Source organism: Podarcis pityusensis (assembly GCF_964106645.2).
Source record: "Podarcis pityusensis genome assembly, chromosome: 17".
Classification (NCBI taxonomy): domain Eukaryota; kingdom Metazoa; phylum Chordata; class Lepidosauria; order Squamata; family Lacertidae; genus Podarcis; species Podarcis pityusensis.
Window position 1 is genome coordinate 38513391 of NC_138042.1, and position 12175 is coordinate 38525565.

Here is a 12175-nt window from a genome sequence, read left to right on the forward strand (position 1 = left end):
GCAGGGAAACAAATCGGATAATGCGCCTTGGGTGAAGACATGATCTTCCTTTCTCTGGGGCATACAGGAATGTAAGAAAGCAACTGGGAATGCAGCAGGGGGAAATTCTGACCTTGCTGCTGTTTCAAACCATTAATGTGTCTATGTCCCCAGTGGCACAACAGGTCAGTGCATCTGGCTGTTAACCAGAAGGTCAGTGGTTTGAGGCTACCCAGGGACAGCTGTAAGCAGGATTGCAGCATTGCAGAGGGTTGGACTAGATGACTCTCAGGGTCCCTCCCCACTCTACAATTCTATAATATAGCCTATGTTATAAGAATTTTAAGGTCTTATATATATAAAGTAAATGTTCATAAATGTACCAAGCAAGCACATACATAAATGTATAAACCACATGTTTGAAACCTCACAGAAAAAGTCCTGAAACCATTTGTCTCTTCCATTTTTTTTTTGTGAGTATATCTCTCATTTATTTAAAAGCCTTTGTCCAACAGCCACTTTTTAAATTCCTGCTCAAAAAAATCCCTTGACACGAATCATGCAGGCAACTTCATTCACTTGGGTGACTGCTGTCCGCCCAGAGAGCTGTGTGATGAGTTCCTTCACTTCATTTTCAAGGGCCCAAATATTGCCTTCAATCTTTCTGATGACCGTCATCTTCCTGTACCCTCTGAAGGTAGTATCTGTGTAAACTGGGATATTGTGCATTCGAGACCTCCTTACAAAATAAGAAAGGTCAGGAAGTGGGTCTTGAGGTGGGCTCCATCCAGAAGGGGTGGGATGACTGTCATGTTTTAGGGGTACTGGTGCTCGGGAGGGAGGTATAAGTCTCTCCACAAACCTATATTCATTAGTAGATTCAATAATCCCTGGATATTTCTGTTCTGCAGAGCTGGTTTCTGCTGAAGCTTGCCTCGTATGAGCTGCCGCCAAGAGTCGCTGCCGCCATCCTCCCAGCAACGGCCCCTTCCGCAGCCCAACTCTGGCCAAGGCGAAAGCCAAAGTCGCCATCTTGGGAGGAGATTGACCTCAAATATTTCTCTGCAAGGTCGAAGGAAATGGGGATCCTCCCCATTGTCTCTTTGCTCACAAATCCTGTCTCAAGGGCACAGTTAAGATATGAATAGGGTGAGCCTGTGACCTGGATTCAGGAATTGAGTAGTTATAATAACAAGAGTGGCCAGGATGCCCAGGTAATCCAATCAAGTAACCTGGCAGACAGGATAAAAACAATGCACTCAGATTTCTGTTGTAGTCCGTCCCTTCTCTGATGTACGTATGATGTATTGGGGGTGGTCTTGGGCAACACCGCTTCCGTGATGTATGTATGATGTACGGAGGGGTGGTCTTGGGCTCCAGGGTGGGCAGTTCAAAAGTCTATATAAGGGCTTGCGCGCATGGTTTGGTGTCCTCCTCCTCTGTCTTGCATGTGGGGGGAGACCCTGTTGCAACAGCTTTAATAAAGATCAGGCTTATAGCCACTTTGCTTTCGTATATCCTGGTCTGGTCTCTGTTCATTTCCTGACCGGTTTGAGCCTTAAAAGGTCCGCTCTCTCCGAATGTCCAGTCTGCCTTTAGAAGCTGAACCCCTTGAAGGGACCTCTCAATATTCTTGTTTCACCTTTGTCACAAGAACCTATTGGACAGGACTTCATTAGCTGCGATCAATGTATTCCTTTCAATATGGGAGGGAGGGGAATTCTACACAATTGTTTTCCTTCCTATTAATACTGGAAAATATTAATGATGAGTCTTCTCTGTTATGTTAACTCTCCCTTCTCTGTAGTTTTCGGTTTCTTTTCCGGTCTTGGAGCACATCGTCTACTGTTTATAAAAAGGGGGGGGGGTGAAGGAAAATAATAATAATAATACCCCCCTGGGTAAAACTCTCTTCTGCTCTATCTATTGCATGCTAGATCCACCCAGCCCCAATATTTGAGAATTTAAAGTGGTGATGAAATGGGGGGCAGGGGGAGAGGTGGAAGCTGAGAGCACCTCAATACTTGCTAAGTATAATAATAATAATAATAATAATAATAATAATAATAAAATTTTATTTATATCCCGCCCTCCCCAGCCGAAGCCAGGCTCAGGGCGGCTAACAACAATAAAATAGTACAACATTCTAAAATCATAAATTGCATTTGTGTGTGTGTGTGTGGAAAAGCCCCAGGAGAGTATGTTTTGCTTGAAAGCGTTAGTCAGGAAGTGGAGATTATTTTTTTGGCAAATCCAAATTCATTCTGACTTGAACGTAGGCATTTCTGAGCTCCTCTGTGGGGTCCGGATGTGGTTTTCTGGAACCGTCCTCCTGAACATGACCTTGCCTCAACCTTCACTGAAGCACCGGAACTGGCTAACCATTTTAAAAAGTTTTCATTATTATTTTTTTATCCCTGAACATTACTGACAAAAGCCAAGAAGTCTGAAACCTACAGACGTTTTTCAACAGGGTCTTGCTTATTTCTACAGCTCACTTTCGCCTCTCCCCACCAAGGCAGCATATATGGGGGTCCCCTCTTCCCACAACCCTTTTTATCATCACAACAATCCCATGAGACAGATAAAGCAGAGAGAGAATATGAGGGAAAAGTTGGTGGTCCAAGGTCATCCCGTGACCTTCATGGCTGTGTGGGGAGGATTGGGGCCTGGCGCTCCCCAGTCACTTGACGCCATAACCACCAAACCACACTGGAAATGGCACGATTCTGAACTGCGGGAAGGAATAATTCAATAATTTTACCACCCCTCTTCCCGTGCCTTTAAATAAGTGCCTCTAATTGCAAGAAGTCCCCCCGCCCCATGCTTATTTGTTTCTTTTGTACATAAAAGCTGAGAGCAGGGCTGGGGGGGAAACGGGTGGCACTGCCAGCACCTCTTGCCCCCTGACTCTGTGTGATAGATAGATATATGTGTGTGTGTGCACATATATCTTTAATTCACAGGGTTTCCATGCAATCTGCCTTCTTTCTTCACACGGCTGTGAAGGCCCCTGAATAAACCTCCTGGGCAGCCCCACCCTGCAAAACTGGTCACATCCCATAATATCTCCGACAGGAGACATTCCCTAGCAACCATCCCCACCCCCACCTACGGAGTAGCCATCCCATAATAGCATGCCTGCTTTACAGGTTCTGACAGTTGAAACAGAGGAGATTACAGAGCAGGGGGGGAGGCTGGGCTGGTGGTGGCAAAAAAAGGAGGTGAGGAAGGAAAAGGGGAGCATATTAGAGAGAAAGAAAGAGAGAGAGAGAGAGAGAGAGAGAGAGAGGAAGAAGGCAGGGCAGCCACTTGGACACAGTCCCAACAGACCCAGCCAGACACACCGTCTGCGCTGACATCCCATAATAACCCGCTCTCCTCCCTCTTGTCCACAACACCCCGTAGTAACTGAGAGAGAGAGGGGCCGACCCGCATCCCATAATGTTCTCCCCACCACCCACCCACCCCCAGTCACGTGTGTGGCGTGCTGGCTGGCTGGCTGAAATGCCGAGGCATCCCATAATACTCCCCCCCCCCAGCACACTCTCAGATTTGCAGCACCCCACCCCCCCTCCACTCGCCTTGCCATCCTCTCCACATCCCATAATAGTCCTGGCCTCTCGTGGGGCACCATCCCATAATACTCTCGCCAGCTGCAGCAGCAGTCGCCACACATCCCACAGCGCTCTCTCTCTCTCTCTCTCCACCACCCATCATTTCGCCTCCTCAACAACACCCCCACCCCACCCTCACGGATACCGCACCGCCGCACCATCTCTGGTCACATAAGCCCTTGCTGCCGTTCCAGCCCATAATATTTCCTTGGCTTCCTCTCCCCCCCCCGCCTACCCCGTCGCATAAAGCCTCGCCATCCCATAATAGTGCCAGAGGCCTGACCCCGTGGGCCAAACCCCAGCCGGCTAAGCCAGCTCGGTTGTAGAGATTTCCTGTGGCTGGGCCTGTGCGCTCTCTGCTTCCAGTGAGCATGGAAACCGGCCTGGACCCTTTGCAGTTTGTGACATTCATCTCTTTCCCCCTTTTAACAACTTAATATAATATAATAAATAAAATAGCCCTCTGGTCTGTAATATTTAAGCCCCATCCATCTCTTATCTGCTCCAGATACTGAGTCCCAGTTTTAGGGGTTTTTTTTATGGACATTAGAGTGTAAACATTGAGGAAGAAGCTCAAATTTTGATCTCGCTTTGCCTTTTTGTACCTGTGTGCAATTCCAGAAAAGGGTGGGCATGTGTCCTTCTTTACAGAGGACAATCCTCTGTTGGAAGGACAGTCCTTTATTTGAAATAATGATGCATTTGAAGGCTTGCCCAGTTCAATTCTGGTTAAAAAACAAAGAACAGCCAGCAGTTGCCCATCAGTCTGCATCGCACTGGCACACAGGCCACAGTCTTCCCTGCTGTGGAAAGAAACAGCATTCGTTTCCCCCCTCCCTCTTTTCCCTTTCCTGTCAAATATTTTGTTTTTCCACAAAAGCAAAGATCCATCCCTTAAAAGATGCAGCAATAGAATGAGTCAGGCATCTCGCTACACATCCATAGCAGAGGCATATACAGTCAAGACTGGTAAGGAAACAAATCCCTCAAAACGATGAAAACAAAGATGGAGGCCTGATGTCTCGGCCACTTTCAGTGAGGGGCTATCAGAGATTAACAAAAGTGTCGGAAAAGGAGTCACCTCGAGCCTTTTCTACACAGTTTCGCAAAGTTCAGTGGTCAGCCCTTTCCAGTTTTCCAATTACGATCTGATTCTGCATCATAGCTTTCGTTTCTAGATTTGCATCCCTGCATCGTGAGGCACCACAGTCACATTTATGCAGATCGGAGTCTCCTTTCTCCTCTTTTTCTGGTGCTGCAGACCGTCGTTATTTCAGACTTTGCAGCCGTCCTTCAAGTCTTCATAGCCGAGGGTTGTATAATGCGCTGCGCAAGGAGCTACCTTGTACAGCGATGAAGCTGAAGAGGACGAGTGATGGAGAGCACGTTCCCTCTGCTGGCCACTCCAAGTCCTGGAACCTGCAAAAGCCACCTTCATTTCCAGAGACTTTGGCAGGAAAGGAAGGGCAAAAATTGAAGGGCTAGTGACCCTTAATACTCTTTGCCAGAGGCTTGCCTGGGGCCCCATCTGCACTACAGTGGTAAAAAGGTAAAGGGACCCCTGACCATTAGGTCCAGTCGTGGCCGACTCGGGTTGTGGCGCTCATCTCACTTTATTGGCCGAGGCAGCCAGCGTACAGCTTCCGGGTCATGTGGCCAGCATGACTAAGCCGCATCTGGCGAACCAGAGCAGCGCACGCAAACGCCGTTTACCTTCCCGCTGGAGCGGTACCTATTTATCTACTTGCACTTTCACGTGCTTTCGAACTGCTGGGTGGGCAGGAGCAGGGACCGAGCAACGGGAGCTCACCCTGTTGCGGGGATTCGAACTGCCAACCTTCTGATCGGCAAGTTCTAGGCTCTGTGGTTTAACCCACAGCGCCACCCGCGTCCCGCACTACAGTGGTACCTCGGGTTAAGAACTTAATTCGTTCCAGAGGTCCGTTCTTAACCTGAAACTGTTCTTAACCTGAGGTACCACTTTAGCTAATGGGACCTCCAGCTGCCGCCGCGCTGCTGCCCCCCTGATTTCTGTTCTCATCCTGAAGCAAAGTTCTTAATCCGAGGTACTATTTCTGGGTTGTCGGAGTCTCTAACCTGAAGCGTATGTAACCTGAAGTGTCTCTAACCTGAGGTACCACTGTATTCATTTAAAGCAGGGGTCAGCAAACGTTTTTAGGAGGGGGCCGGTTCACTGCCCCTCATTCCTTGTGGCAGGCCGGACTGCACACACACATGCACGAGGCGGAGGGTGGCTTTTTTCTCTCCCCCTCTCTCCCCCAGCCCCTCCATTCCCCATGCTTTCCAGCCTCCTCTGCCGCTCTGCCTGCGGTTGGGATCCGGCGGTGGTGCCGCCGCCTCTCCTTTCTGGGCCGGCTTTCCCGGGCGCCAGGCGTGGGGCCAGCAGGCACGCCAAGCTCCAGCCGAAGGCCTGCGACGTGTCCGCCACGATGCCCACAGTGTGGCCACGAACGGAGAGGCCAGTGGGCGGGAGGCAATCTGGGCTGCGCCTCAGCACACGGGTAGTGAGGCTTTGGATTGGCTGGCACCAATCAAAGTCCAGCTCCCTTCCTTCGCAGGGTGGGGAGAAGCCAGGAGGAGGGAGGAGGCACCGCCGTGGTGTGTCTAAGGGGGGGGGGGGGGAATGGTGCCTGAAAAAATTGCAAAAAAATGGCGCAGCCCGAACAATCACAATCCAAGCAGTGATTCCAGGACCGTCCGCAGGCCAGATCCAGAGGGCAATTGGGCCTGATCCGGCCCGCAGCCCTTAGTTTGCCGACCCATGATTTAAAGCACTCTTGAACTACAGTGGTACCTCAGTTACAGATAGGTAGCCGTGTTGGTCTGCCATAGTCAAAACAAAAAAATTCCTTCCAGTAGCACCTTAAAGACCAACTAAGTTAGTTCTTGGTATGAGCTTTCGTGTGCAAGCACACTTCTTCAGATACACTGAAACAGAAGTTGCCAGACCCTTCTATATAGTGAGAAGGTGGGGAGGGGTATTACTCAGAAGGGTCTTTAAGGTGCTACTGGAAGGAATTTTTTAGTGGTACCTCAGGTTACAGACGCTTCGGGTTACAGATGCTTCAGGTTACAGACTCCGCTAACCCAGAAATAGTACCTTGGATTAAGAACTTTGCTTCAGGATGAGAACAGAAATCGTGCAGTGGCGGCGCAGTGGCAGCAGGAGGCCCCATTAGCTAAAGTGGTGCTTCAGGTTAAGAACAGTTTCAGGTAAAGAACGGACCTCCAGAACGAATTACATACGTAACCAGAGGTACCACTGTACTTTAAACAGTCATGCCTTCCTGAAATCACCGGAACTGTAGTTTGTTAAGAGTTCTGAGTTGGTAAAAAGGTAAAGGTCAAGGGATCCCTGACCTTTAGGTCCAGTCATGGCCAACTCAGGGGTTGCGGCGCTCATCTCGTTTTACTGGCTGAGGGAGCCGGCGTACAGCTTCCAGGTCATGTGGCCAGCATAACTAAGCCACTTCTGGCGAACCAGAGCAGCGCACAGAAACGCCGTTTACCTTCCCGCCGGAGCAGTACCTATTTATCTACTTGCATTTTGACGTGCTTTCGAACTGCTAGGTTGGCAGGAGCAGGGACCGAACAATAGGAGCTCATCCCGTCGCAGGGATTCGAACTGCCGACCTTCTGATCGGCAAGCCCTAGGCTCTGTGGTTTAGACCACAGCGCCACCTGCGTCCCTTCCTCTGAGTTGGTAGGTGACCTCTATTCACCTCACTGCCCTATTCTGGGAACTGGAACTCTGTGGGGGGAACTGGGGTCCCCAAACAACATCCCGCACGCTTAACAAACTACAGTTACTATGGCTGTAAGTTTGGAGGGCCTGTTCTGGTAAGGGCACCAGCTTCCTGTGAATTCTTTCAGGAGGAAAGAAAGATGGCTTTTGCCATCATTGGGATAGATAGAGGCTGGATCTACACATGTCAAAGAAGCGATTCAGTGAAACGTGCTGTAAACTCATGCAGCGGAATCCAGTAGAGAAATGCGGGATTCCACAGCGCCACCTGATGTCACAGTTTTATATCACATATACAACGCCTATAAAACGCTTTTTCTTTACCAGTCTTGCCAGGTCCGGATAGTGTTGCCTGCTGCTTGAGGCCATTCACTGTAAGTAGCAGAGAGGTGTTTTGAGAGGGAGCAAGGAGCTGCATCAGATTTAAGGCAGTGTGGGCAGTTCCCCTGCACATGGCGCAAAATTGAGGAGATCCATAATTGAGAAGACCCACTTGGGAGCGCCAAATGTTGCCCTCGCTCAGGATGCCACGTTACTGAACATTACCAAAGTTCCCCCTTGGCAGGGAGATGAAGGGAATTAGGGAGGGCTATTTTAGCAATTAGTGATGTATGGAAGTGAGAAGTGAGAGCTGGACCATCAAGAAGGCTGATCGCCGAAGAATTGATGCTTTTGAATTATGGTGCTGGAGGAGACTCTTGAGAGTCCCATGGACTGCAAGAAGATCAAACCTATCCATTCTGAAGGAAATCAGCCCTGAGTGCTCACTGGAAGGACAGATCCTTAAGCTGAGACTTCAATACTTTGACCACCTCATGAGAAGAGAAGACTCCCTGGAAAAGACCCTGACGTTGGGAAAGATGGAGGGCACAAGGAGAAGGGGACGACAGAGGACGAGATGGTGGGACAGTGTTCTCGAAGCTACCAGCATGAGTTTGACTAAACTGCGGGAGGCAGTGGAAGACAGGAGTGCCTGGCATGCTCTGGTCCAGGGGGTCACGGAGTCGGACACGACTAAACAACAACAACAACATAATGCAGCCACTGTAGTGCACCCACTGGCTTTTAACTAAAGAAAAATCTGAACTGATCAGTTTCTGAAAGATAAATGAAAGTCTTGCTTCAGCTTCAGCTTCTGAGCAAAGGGGAGATCCCAGTGTCAGACTAGGACCAGGGTTTCAAATCCCTGTTCTGCCACGAAGCCTGCTGGGTGACGTTGGGCCAGCTACTCTTGGCCCCAACCTACCTCACAGGGTTGTTGAGCATTCAGTGAGGAGGTGGAGAACCAACTTAAGCTCCTCGGACGAAAAAGGTGGGTTTATAATTTAAGTCGATCCATCACAGACTATTAGGCTCCACTGAAGGGGACGACAGAGGACGAGATGGTGGGACAGTGTTCTCGAAGCTACCAGCATGAGTTTGACCAAACTGTGGGAGGCAGTGGAAGACAGAAGTGCCTGGCGTGATCTGGTCCATGGGGTCACGAAGAGTCGGACACGACTAAACGACTCAACAACAACAACATTTTAGCAATGGGAGGCAGAAGGAGATACTCCAGTGGGAGACAGCTTGGTCACTGCTGCAGAGAAAGGGACTTCTGTCATGTCTTGGCTCCTCCCTCGGCTGGGTTGTCCCTGAAGTCAGTGAGCCTGGTCAGTGAGCCTCTGCGTTGAAGGATACTGCTGCTGAACGCTGCTGAGTCGGTGAATGGAAAAACAACAGCCCCTCAGGTTTTTATCCAGAGTGAGCCTGCTGACTAGGCCTGTATTATGGAGGCTGAGTACTCTTGATCTGCAGGAACTGCTCACCTCCCAGGGTTTGTAAGAGTGAAGTATATGCATGAGGAAAGGAGAGAAAGAGAGGGTGCTGTCTGCCTCCATGTATGTATGTGGAGTGTGTTGTGCTGCTGCTGTAAACAAAATCTGCCCCTTTTCCCTTATGGGGTATCCAAGAGCCCGTATAGAGTCCTTACGTGGGTTCCCTATTGGTAGGAGAAAATAACAGAGGCCAACCAGAGAATAGGTAAAGGGTAAAGGGACCCCTGACCAATAGGTCCAGTCGTGGCCGACTCTGGGGTTGTGAGGCCCATCTCGCTTTATTGGCTGAGGGAGCCGGCATACAGCTTCCGGGTCATGTGGCCAGCATGACTAAGCCACTTCTGGCGAAACAGAGCAGCGCACGGAAACGCCGTTTACCTTCCCGCCGGAGCGGTACCTATTTATCTACTTGCACTTTGACGTGCTTTCGAACTGCTAGGTTGGCAGGAGCAGGGACCGAGGAACGGGAACTCACCCCGTCATGGGGATTCGAACCGCCGACCTTCTGATTGGCAAGTCCTAGGCTCTGTGGTTTAACCCACAGCGCCACTCTGTCTCCCTTAGCCTGGCACTTGATGGTGGGCAACAGAGTCCTGAGTGAGGTTCTTTGAAGGCTACTCCAACAACCAGAATAAGTTTTCATCATCCTCACCACTCACCACTTGGTTTTTCGCCTACCTCGTAGCAAATCATCACAACTTTCTTGGTACTGGCGGTTAGGCATTGGTATTGTTATGTAGATGGAAGAGGGGAGGAAGCGCCATCACCTGCCCCACATATTGAAGGGTAGTCTGATAAAGGATTCCGGGGGGCGTGGCCCTGTCCAAAGCCTATGGAGGTGATGGCATAAGGCACTCCCCCTAGCAGTGACCCCCGGGGGAGTTCCTAGTTGATGTGCATCAGCAGAACTCCCCCTACTGGTGGTTAACGCTTCCCGGACTTCAAGTGGACGGCTGAAGCCAGATAGTCGGTTAGGACCAATGCCTAAGCCAATACCATTCATCACCTGTAACCAATAAAGTTGTGGCCTTATTTAGCCCATTAACCTTAAATAATTGTGTCATGTGTGTTTTTTCCCCACGGGGGGCGGGGCAGGAACTCACCATGCAAGTGTGGGAGTGTGGGAAATAGCTTGCTGAGTTATTGGGGTGCTGGAGTGATGTTATTTCTTGGGGATAAATCCTGATTGTGGAAGAGAGGATGTGCGTGCTTGCTCAGGCTACACTTGCAAATAATCAGTTTATTGAAAATGGCACCACAAGTCTCCATGACTCCCTTCTCGCAAGGAAACTGGAGGTATAAAAGACGTGATGTTCTCTTACCCACATACCTGCATCCCGTTGCCTTTAGACATTTTCATTCCTGAAGTCAAAAAGAGAAAGTGGCACCTGTCCCCTTGCCATTTGGTTGATGGCTTTCAAACATGGAAGGCAAGAAAATGAGGACACTTTCTGAAAGTTGCTTGAGACAGCTCATCTAGACTAGTCACATTTTCTGTGTTGGCAAACTCTCCTTCATCTTGCCGCTGTTCCTCAATAACAGGTCAAAAAGACAAAAGTAAACCATGGCAAAAATAGAGTGGTGGCATATTTTTTTTAAAGCATACTAAAACAACAACACTTTTATAGAGCTATATGGGCAATAACAGAGAGAAATGGAGATGAACCCCCCTATTTTTAGAGTAACTGAGCTGTCAACATTGCTATTTTCAGCAGATATCGAAGACACCAGGTGGCAGCAGAGGAACAGGCCAAGACTACTACTTTAGCTGGACTAGAGACATAGTGATATTGTTTGCAGGAACCATGGTGAATTTATGAGGGAATTTGGTTTTGTAGTGGAAATAGGAGGAGGATCCTAAGACAATTTCAGCTCACGGATTAACAGGGGGCTGTGAAAATGTAAACATGCAGATTTTATTGGAACTGAGCTCCTCCTACCCCTTTTGCCTTTGTATTTTTGAACATCTATCAATGGCAGTGGAACAACTGATGTGTTATCTGAAGCCACCCAGAGTGGATGGGGTAACCCAGTCAGATGGGCAGCATATAAATAATAAATTGTTATTGTTATTATTGGCACAGTTTAAAGATACGATGCATTCATTTTATTACAAGTAAAATGCTAGCGACAGTTCAGTTTAATACTGTCTTTTTATATAAAATAACCTATTTAGTTCCTGGAATAACTGAACAGAAAGGTAGAAATCAAATTACCACATTTCCCCCCTCTTAACCCACAACTTTTGCTTGTTGAATTGTTGCACGCCACCCCAATCTCCCAGTGATGCAAAGTTTGAGGGGTTCCAGGCACTTACCCGGAGTTTGTGTTTCCTTTTTGAAATGAGGCACAGGGGAGAATGTGGTGTCTTTAGGATATATAGCTTATTCACACATAAATAGAATCTGAGTCTGTGATGGAGGAACTCACAGCATTCAGACCTCAAAAAGTCTTGTTTCTCCCATAGTCGCTGCCTTGGATTCCAGCAGAAATCAGGCTCGGCTTTCTCTCTCTGCCTTTCCAGCCTGCCGCTTTTGCCTCCAACTTCTAGCTCACATCACTCAACTCTTGTCTTTTGTCTTTCTGAGTGTAGGTACTAAGAGGGTAGGGCGGTGGCAGCACTAATGGATAATTTGAACTGCAACTGGCCAACTTTGCAAGGCAGTTGCACAAGCAGGCATTCCTATAGCCTTCCCCTTTGGTTACATCCTTCCCCTGTAACCTCCTGGAGGGTACAGCTTTTTCCTGCTGTATCTCTTCCAACTCTGCTTTTGATCTCCTCCAAATTGCCTTTATTCCCTGTAGTCAACTGAAACTGCCCTCTGGAAACTACTGGACCCTTCCATGGGCTTCTATTTGATCCTCATCCACTTTGACCCTTCTGCTGCCTTCAGTACAGTCTGGGATTGGTTGGTAAGGGGCAGGTGATGGTTGCAGAAGCAGGGGGAAAGCAAAGCAATCTTTGTGAGGAAAATGGACTGGGGAGCTCCCCGCTC

The 12175-nt window shown here is 48.9% G+C and overlaps 1 pseudogene across 1 annotated transcript; it reads right to left on the reverse strand.

The window, feature by feature from the left end:
* Nucleotides 1–462: 462 nt before the first annotated feature.
* On the reverse strand, nucleotides 463–1048 carry LOC308467063 (large ribosomal subunit protein mL49 pseudogene; annotated as a pseudogene). Its single transcript has one exon. The product of its transcript is annotated as a large ribosomal subunit protein mL49 pseudogene (transcript).
* Between the last annotated feature and the right edge of the window lie 11127 nt (nucleotides 1049–12175).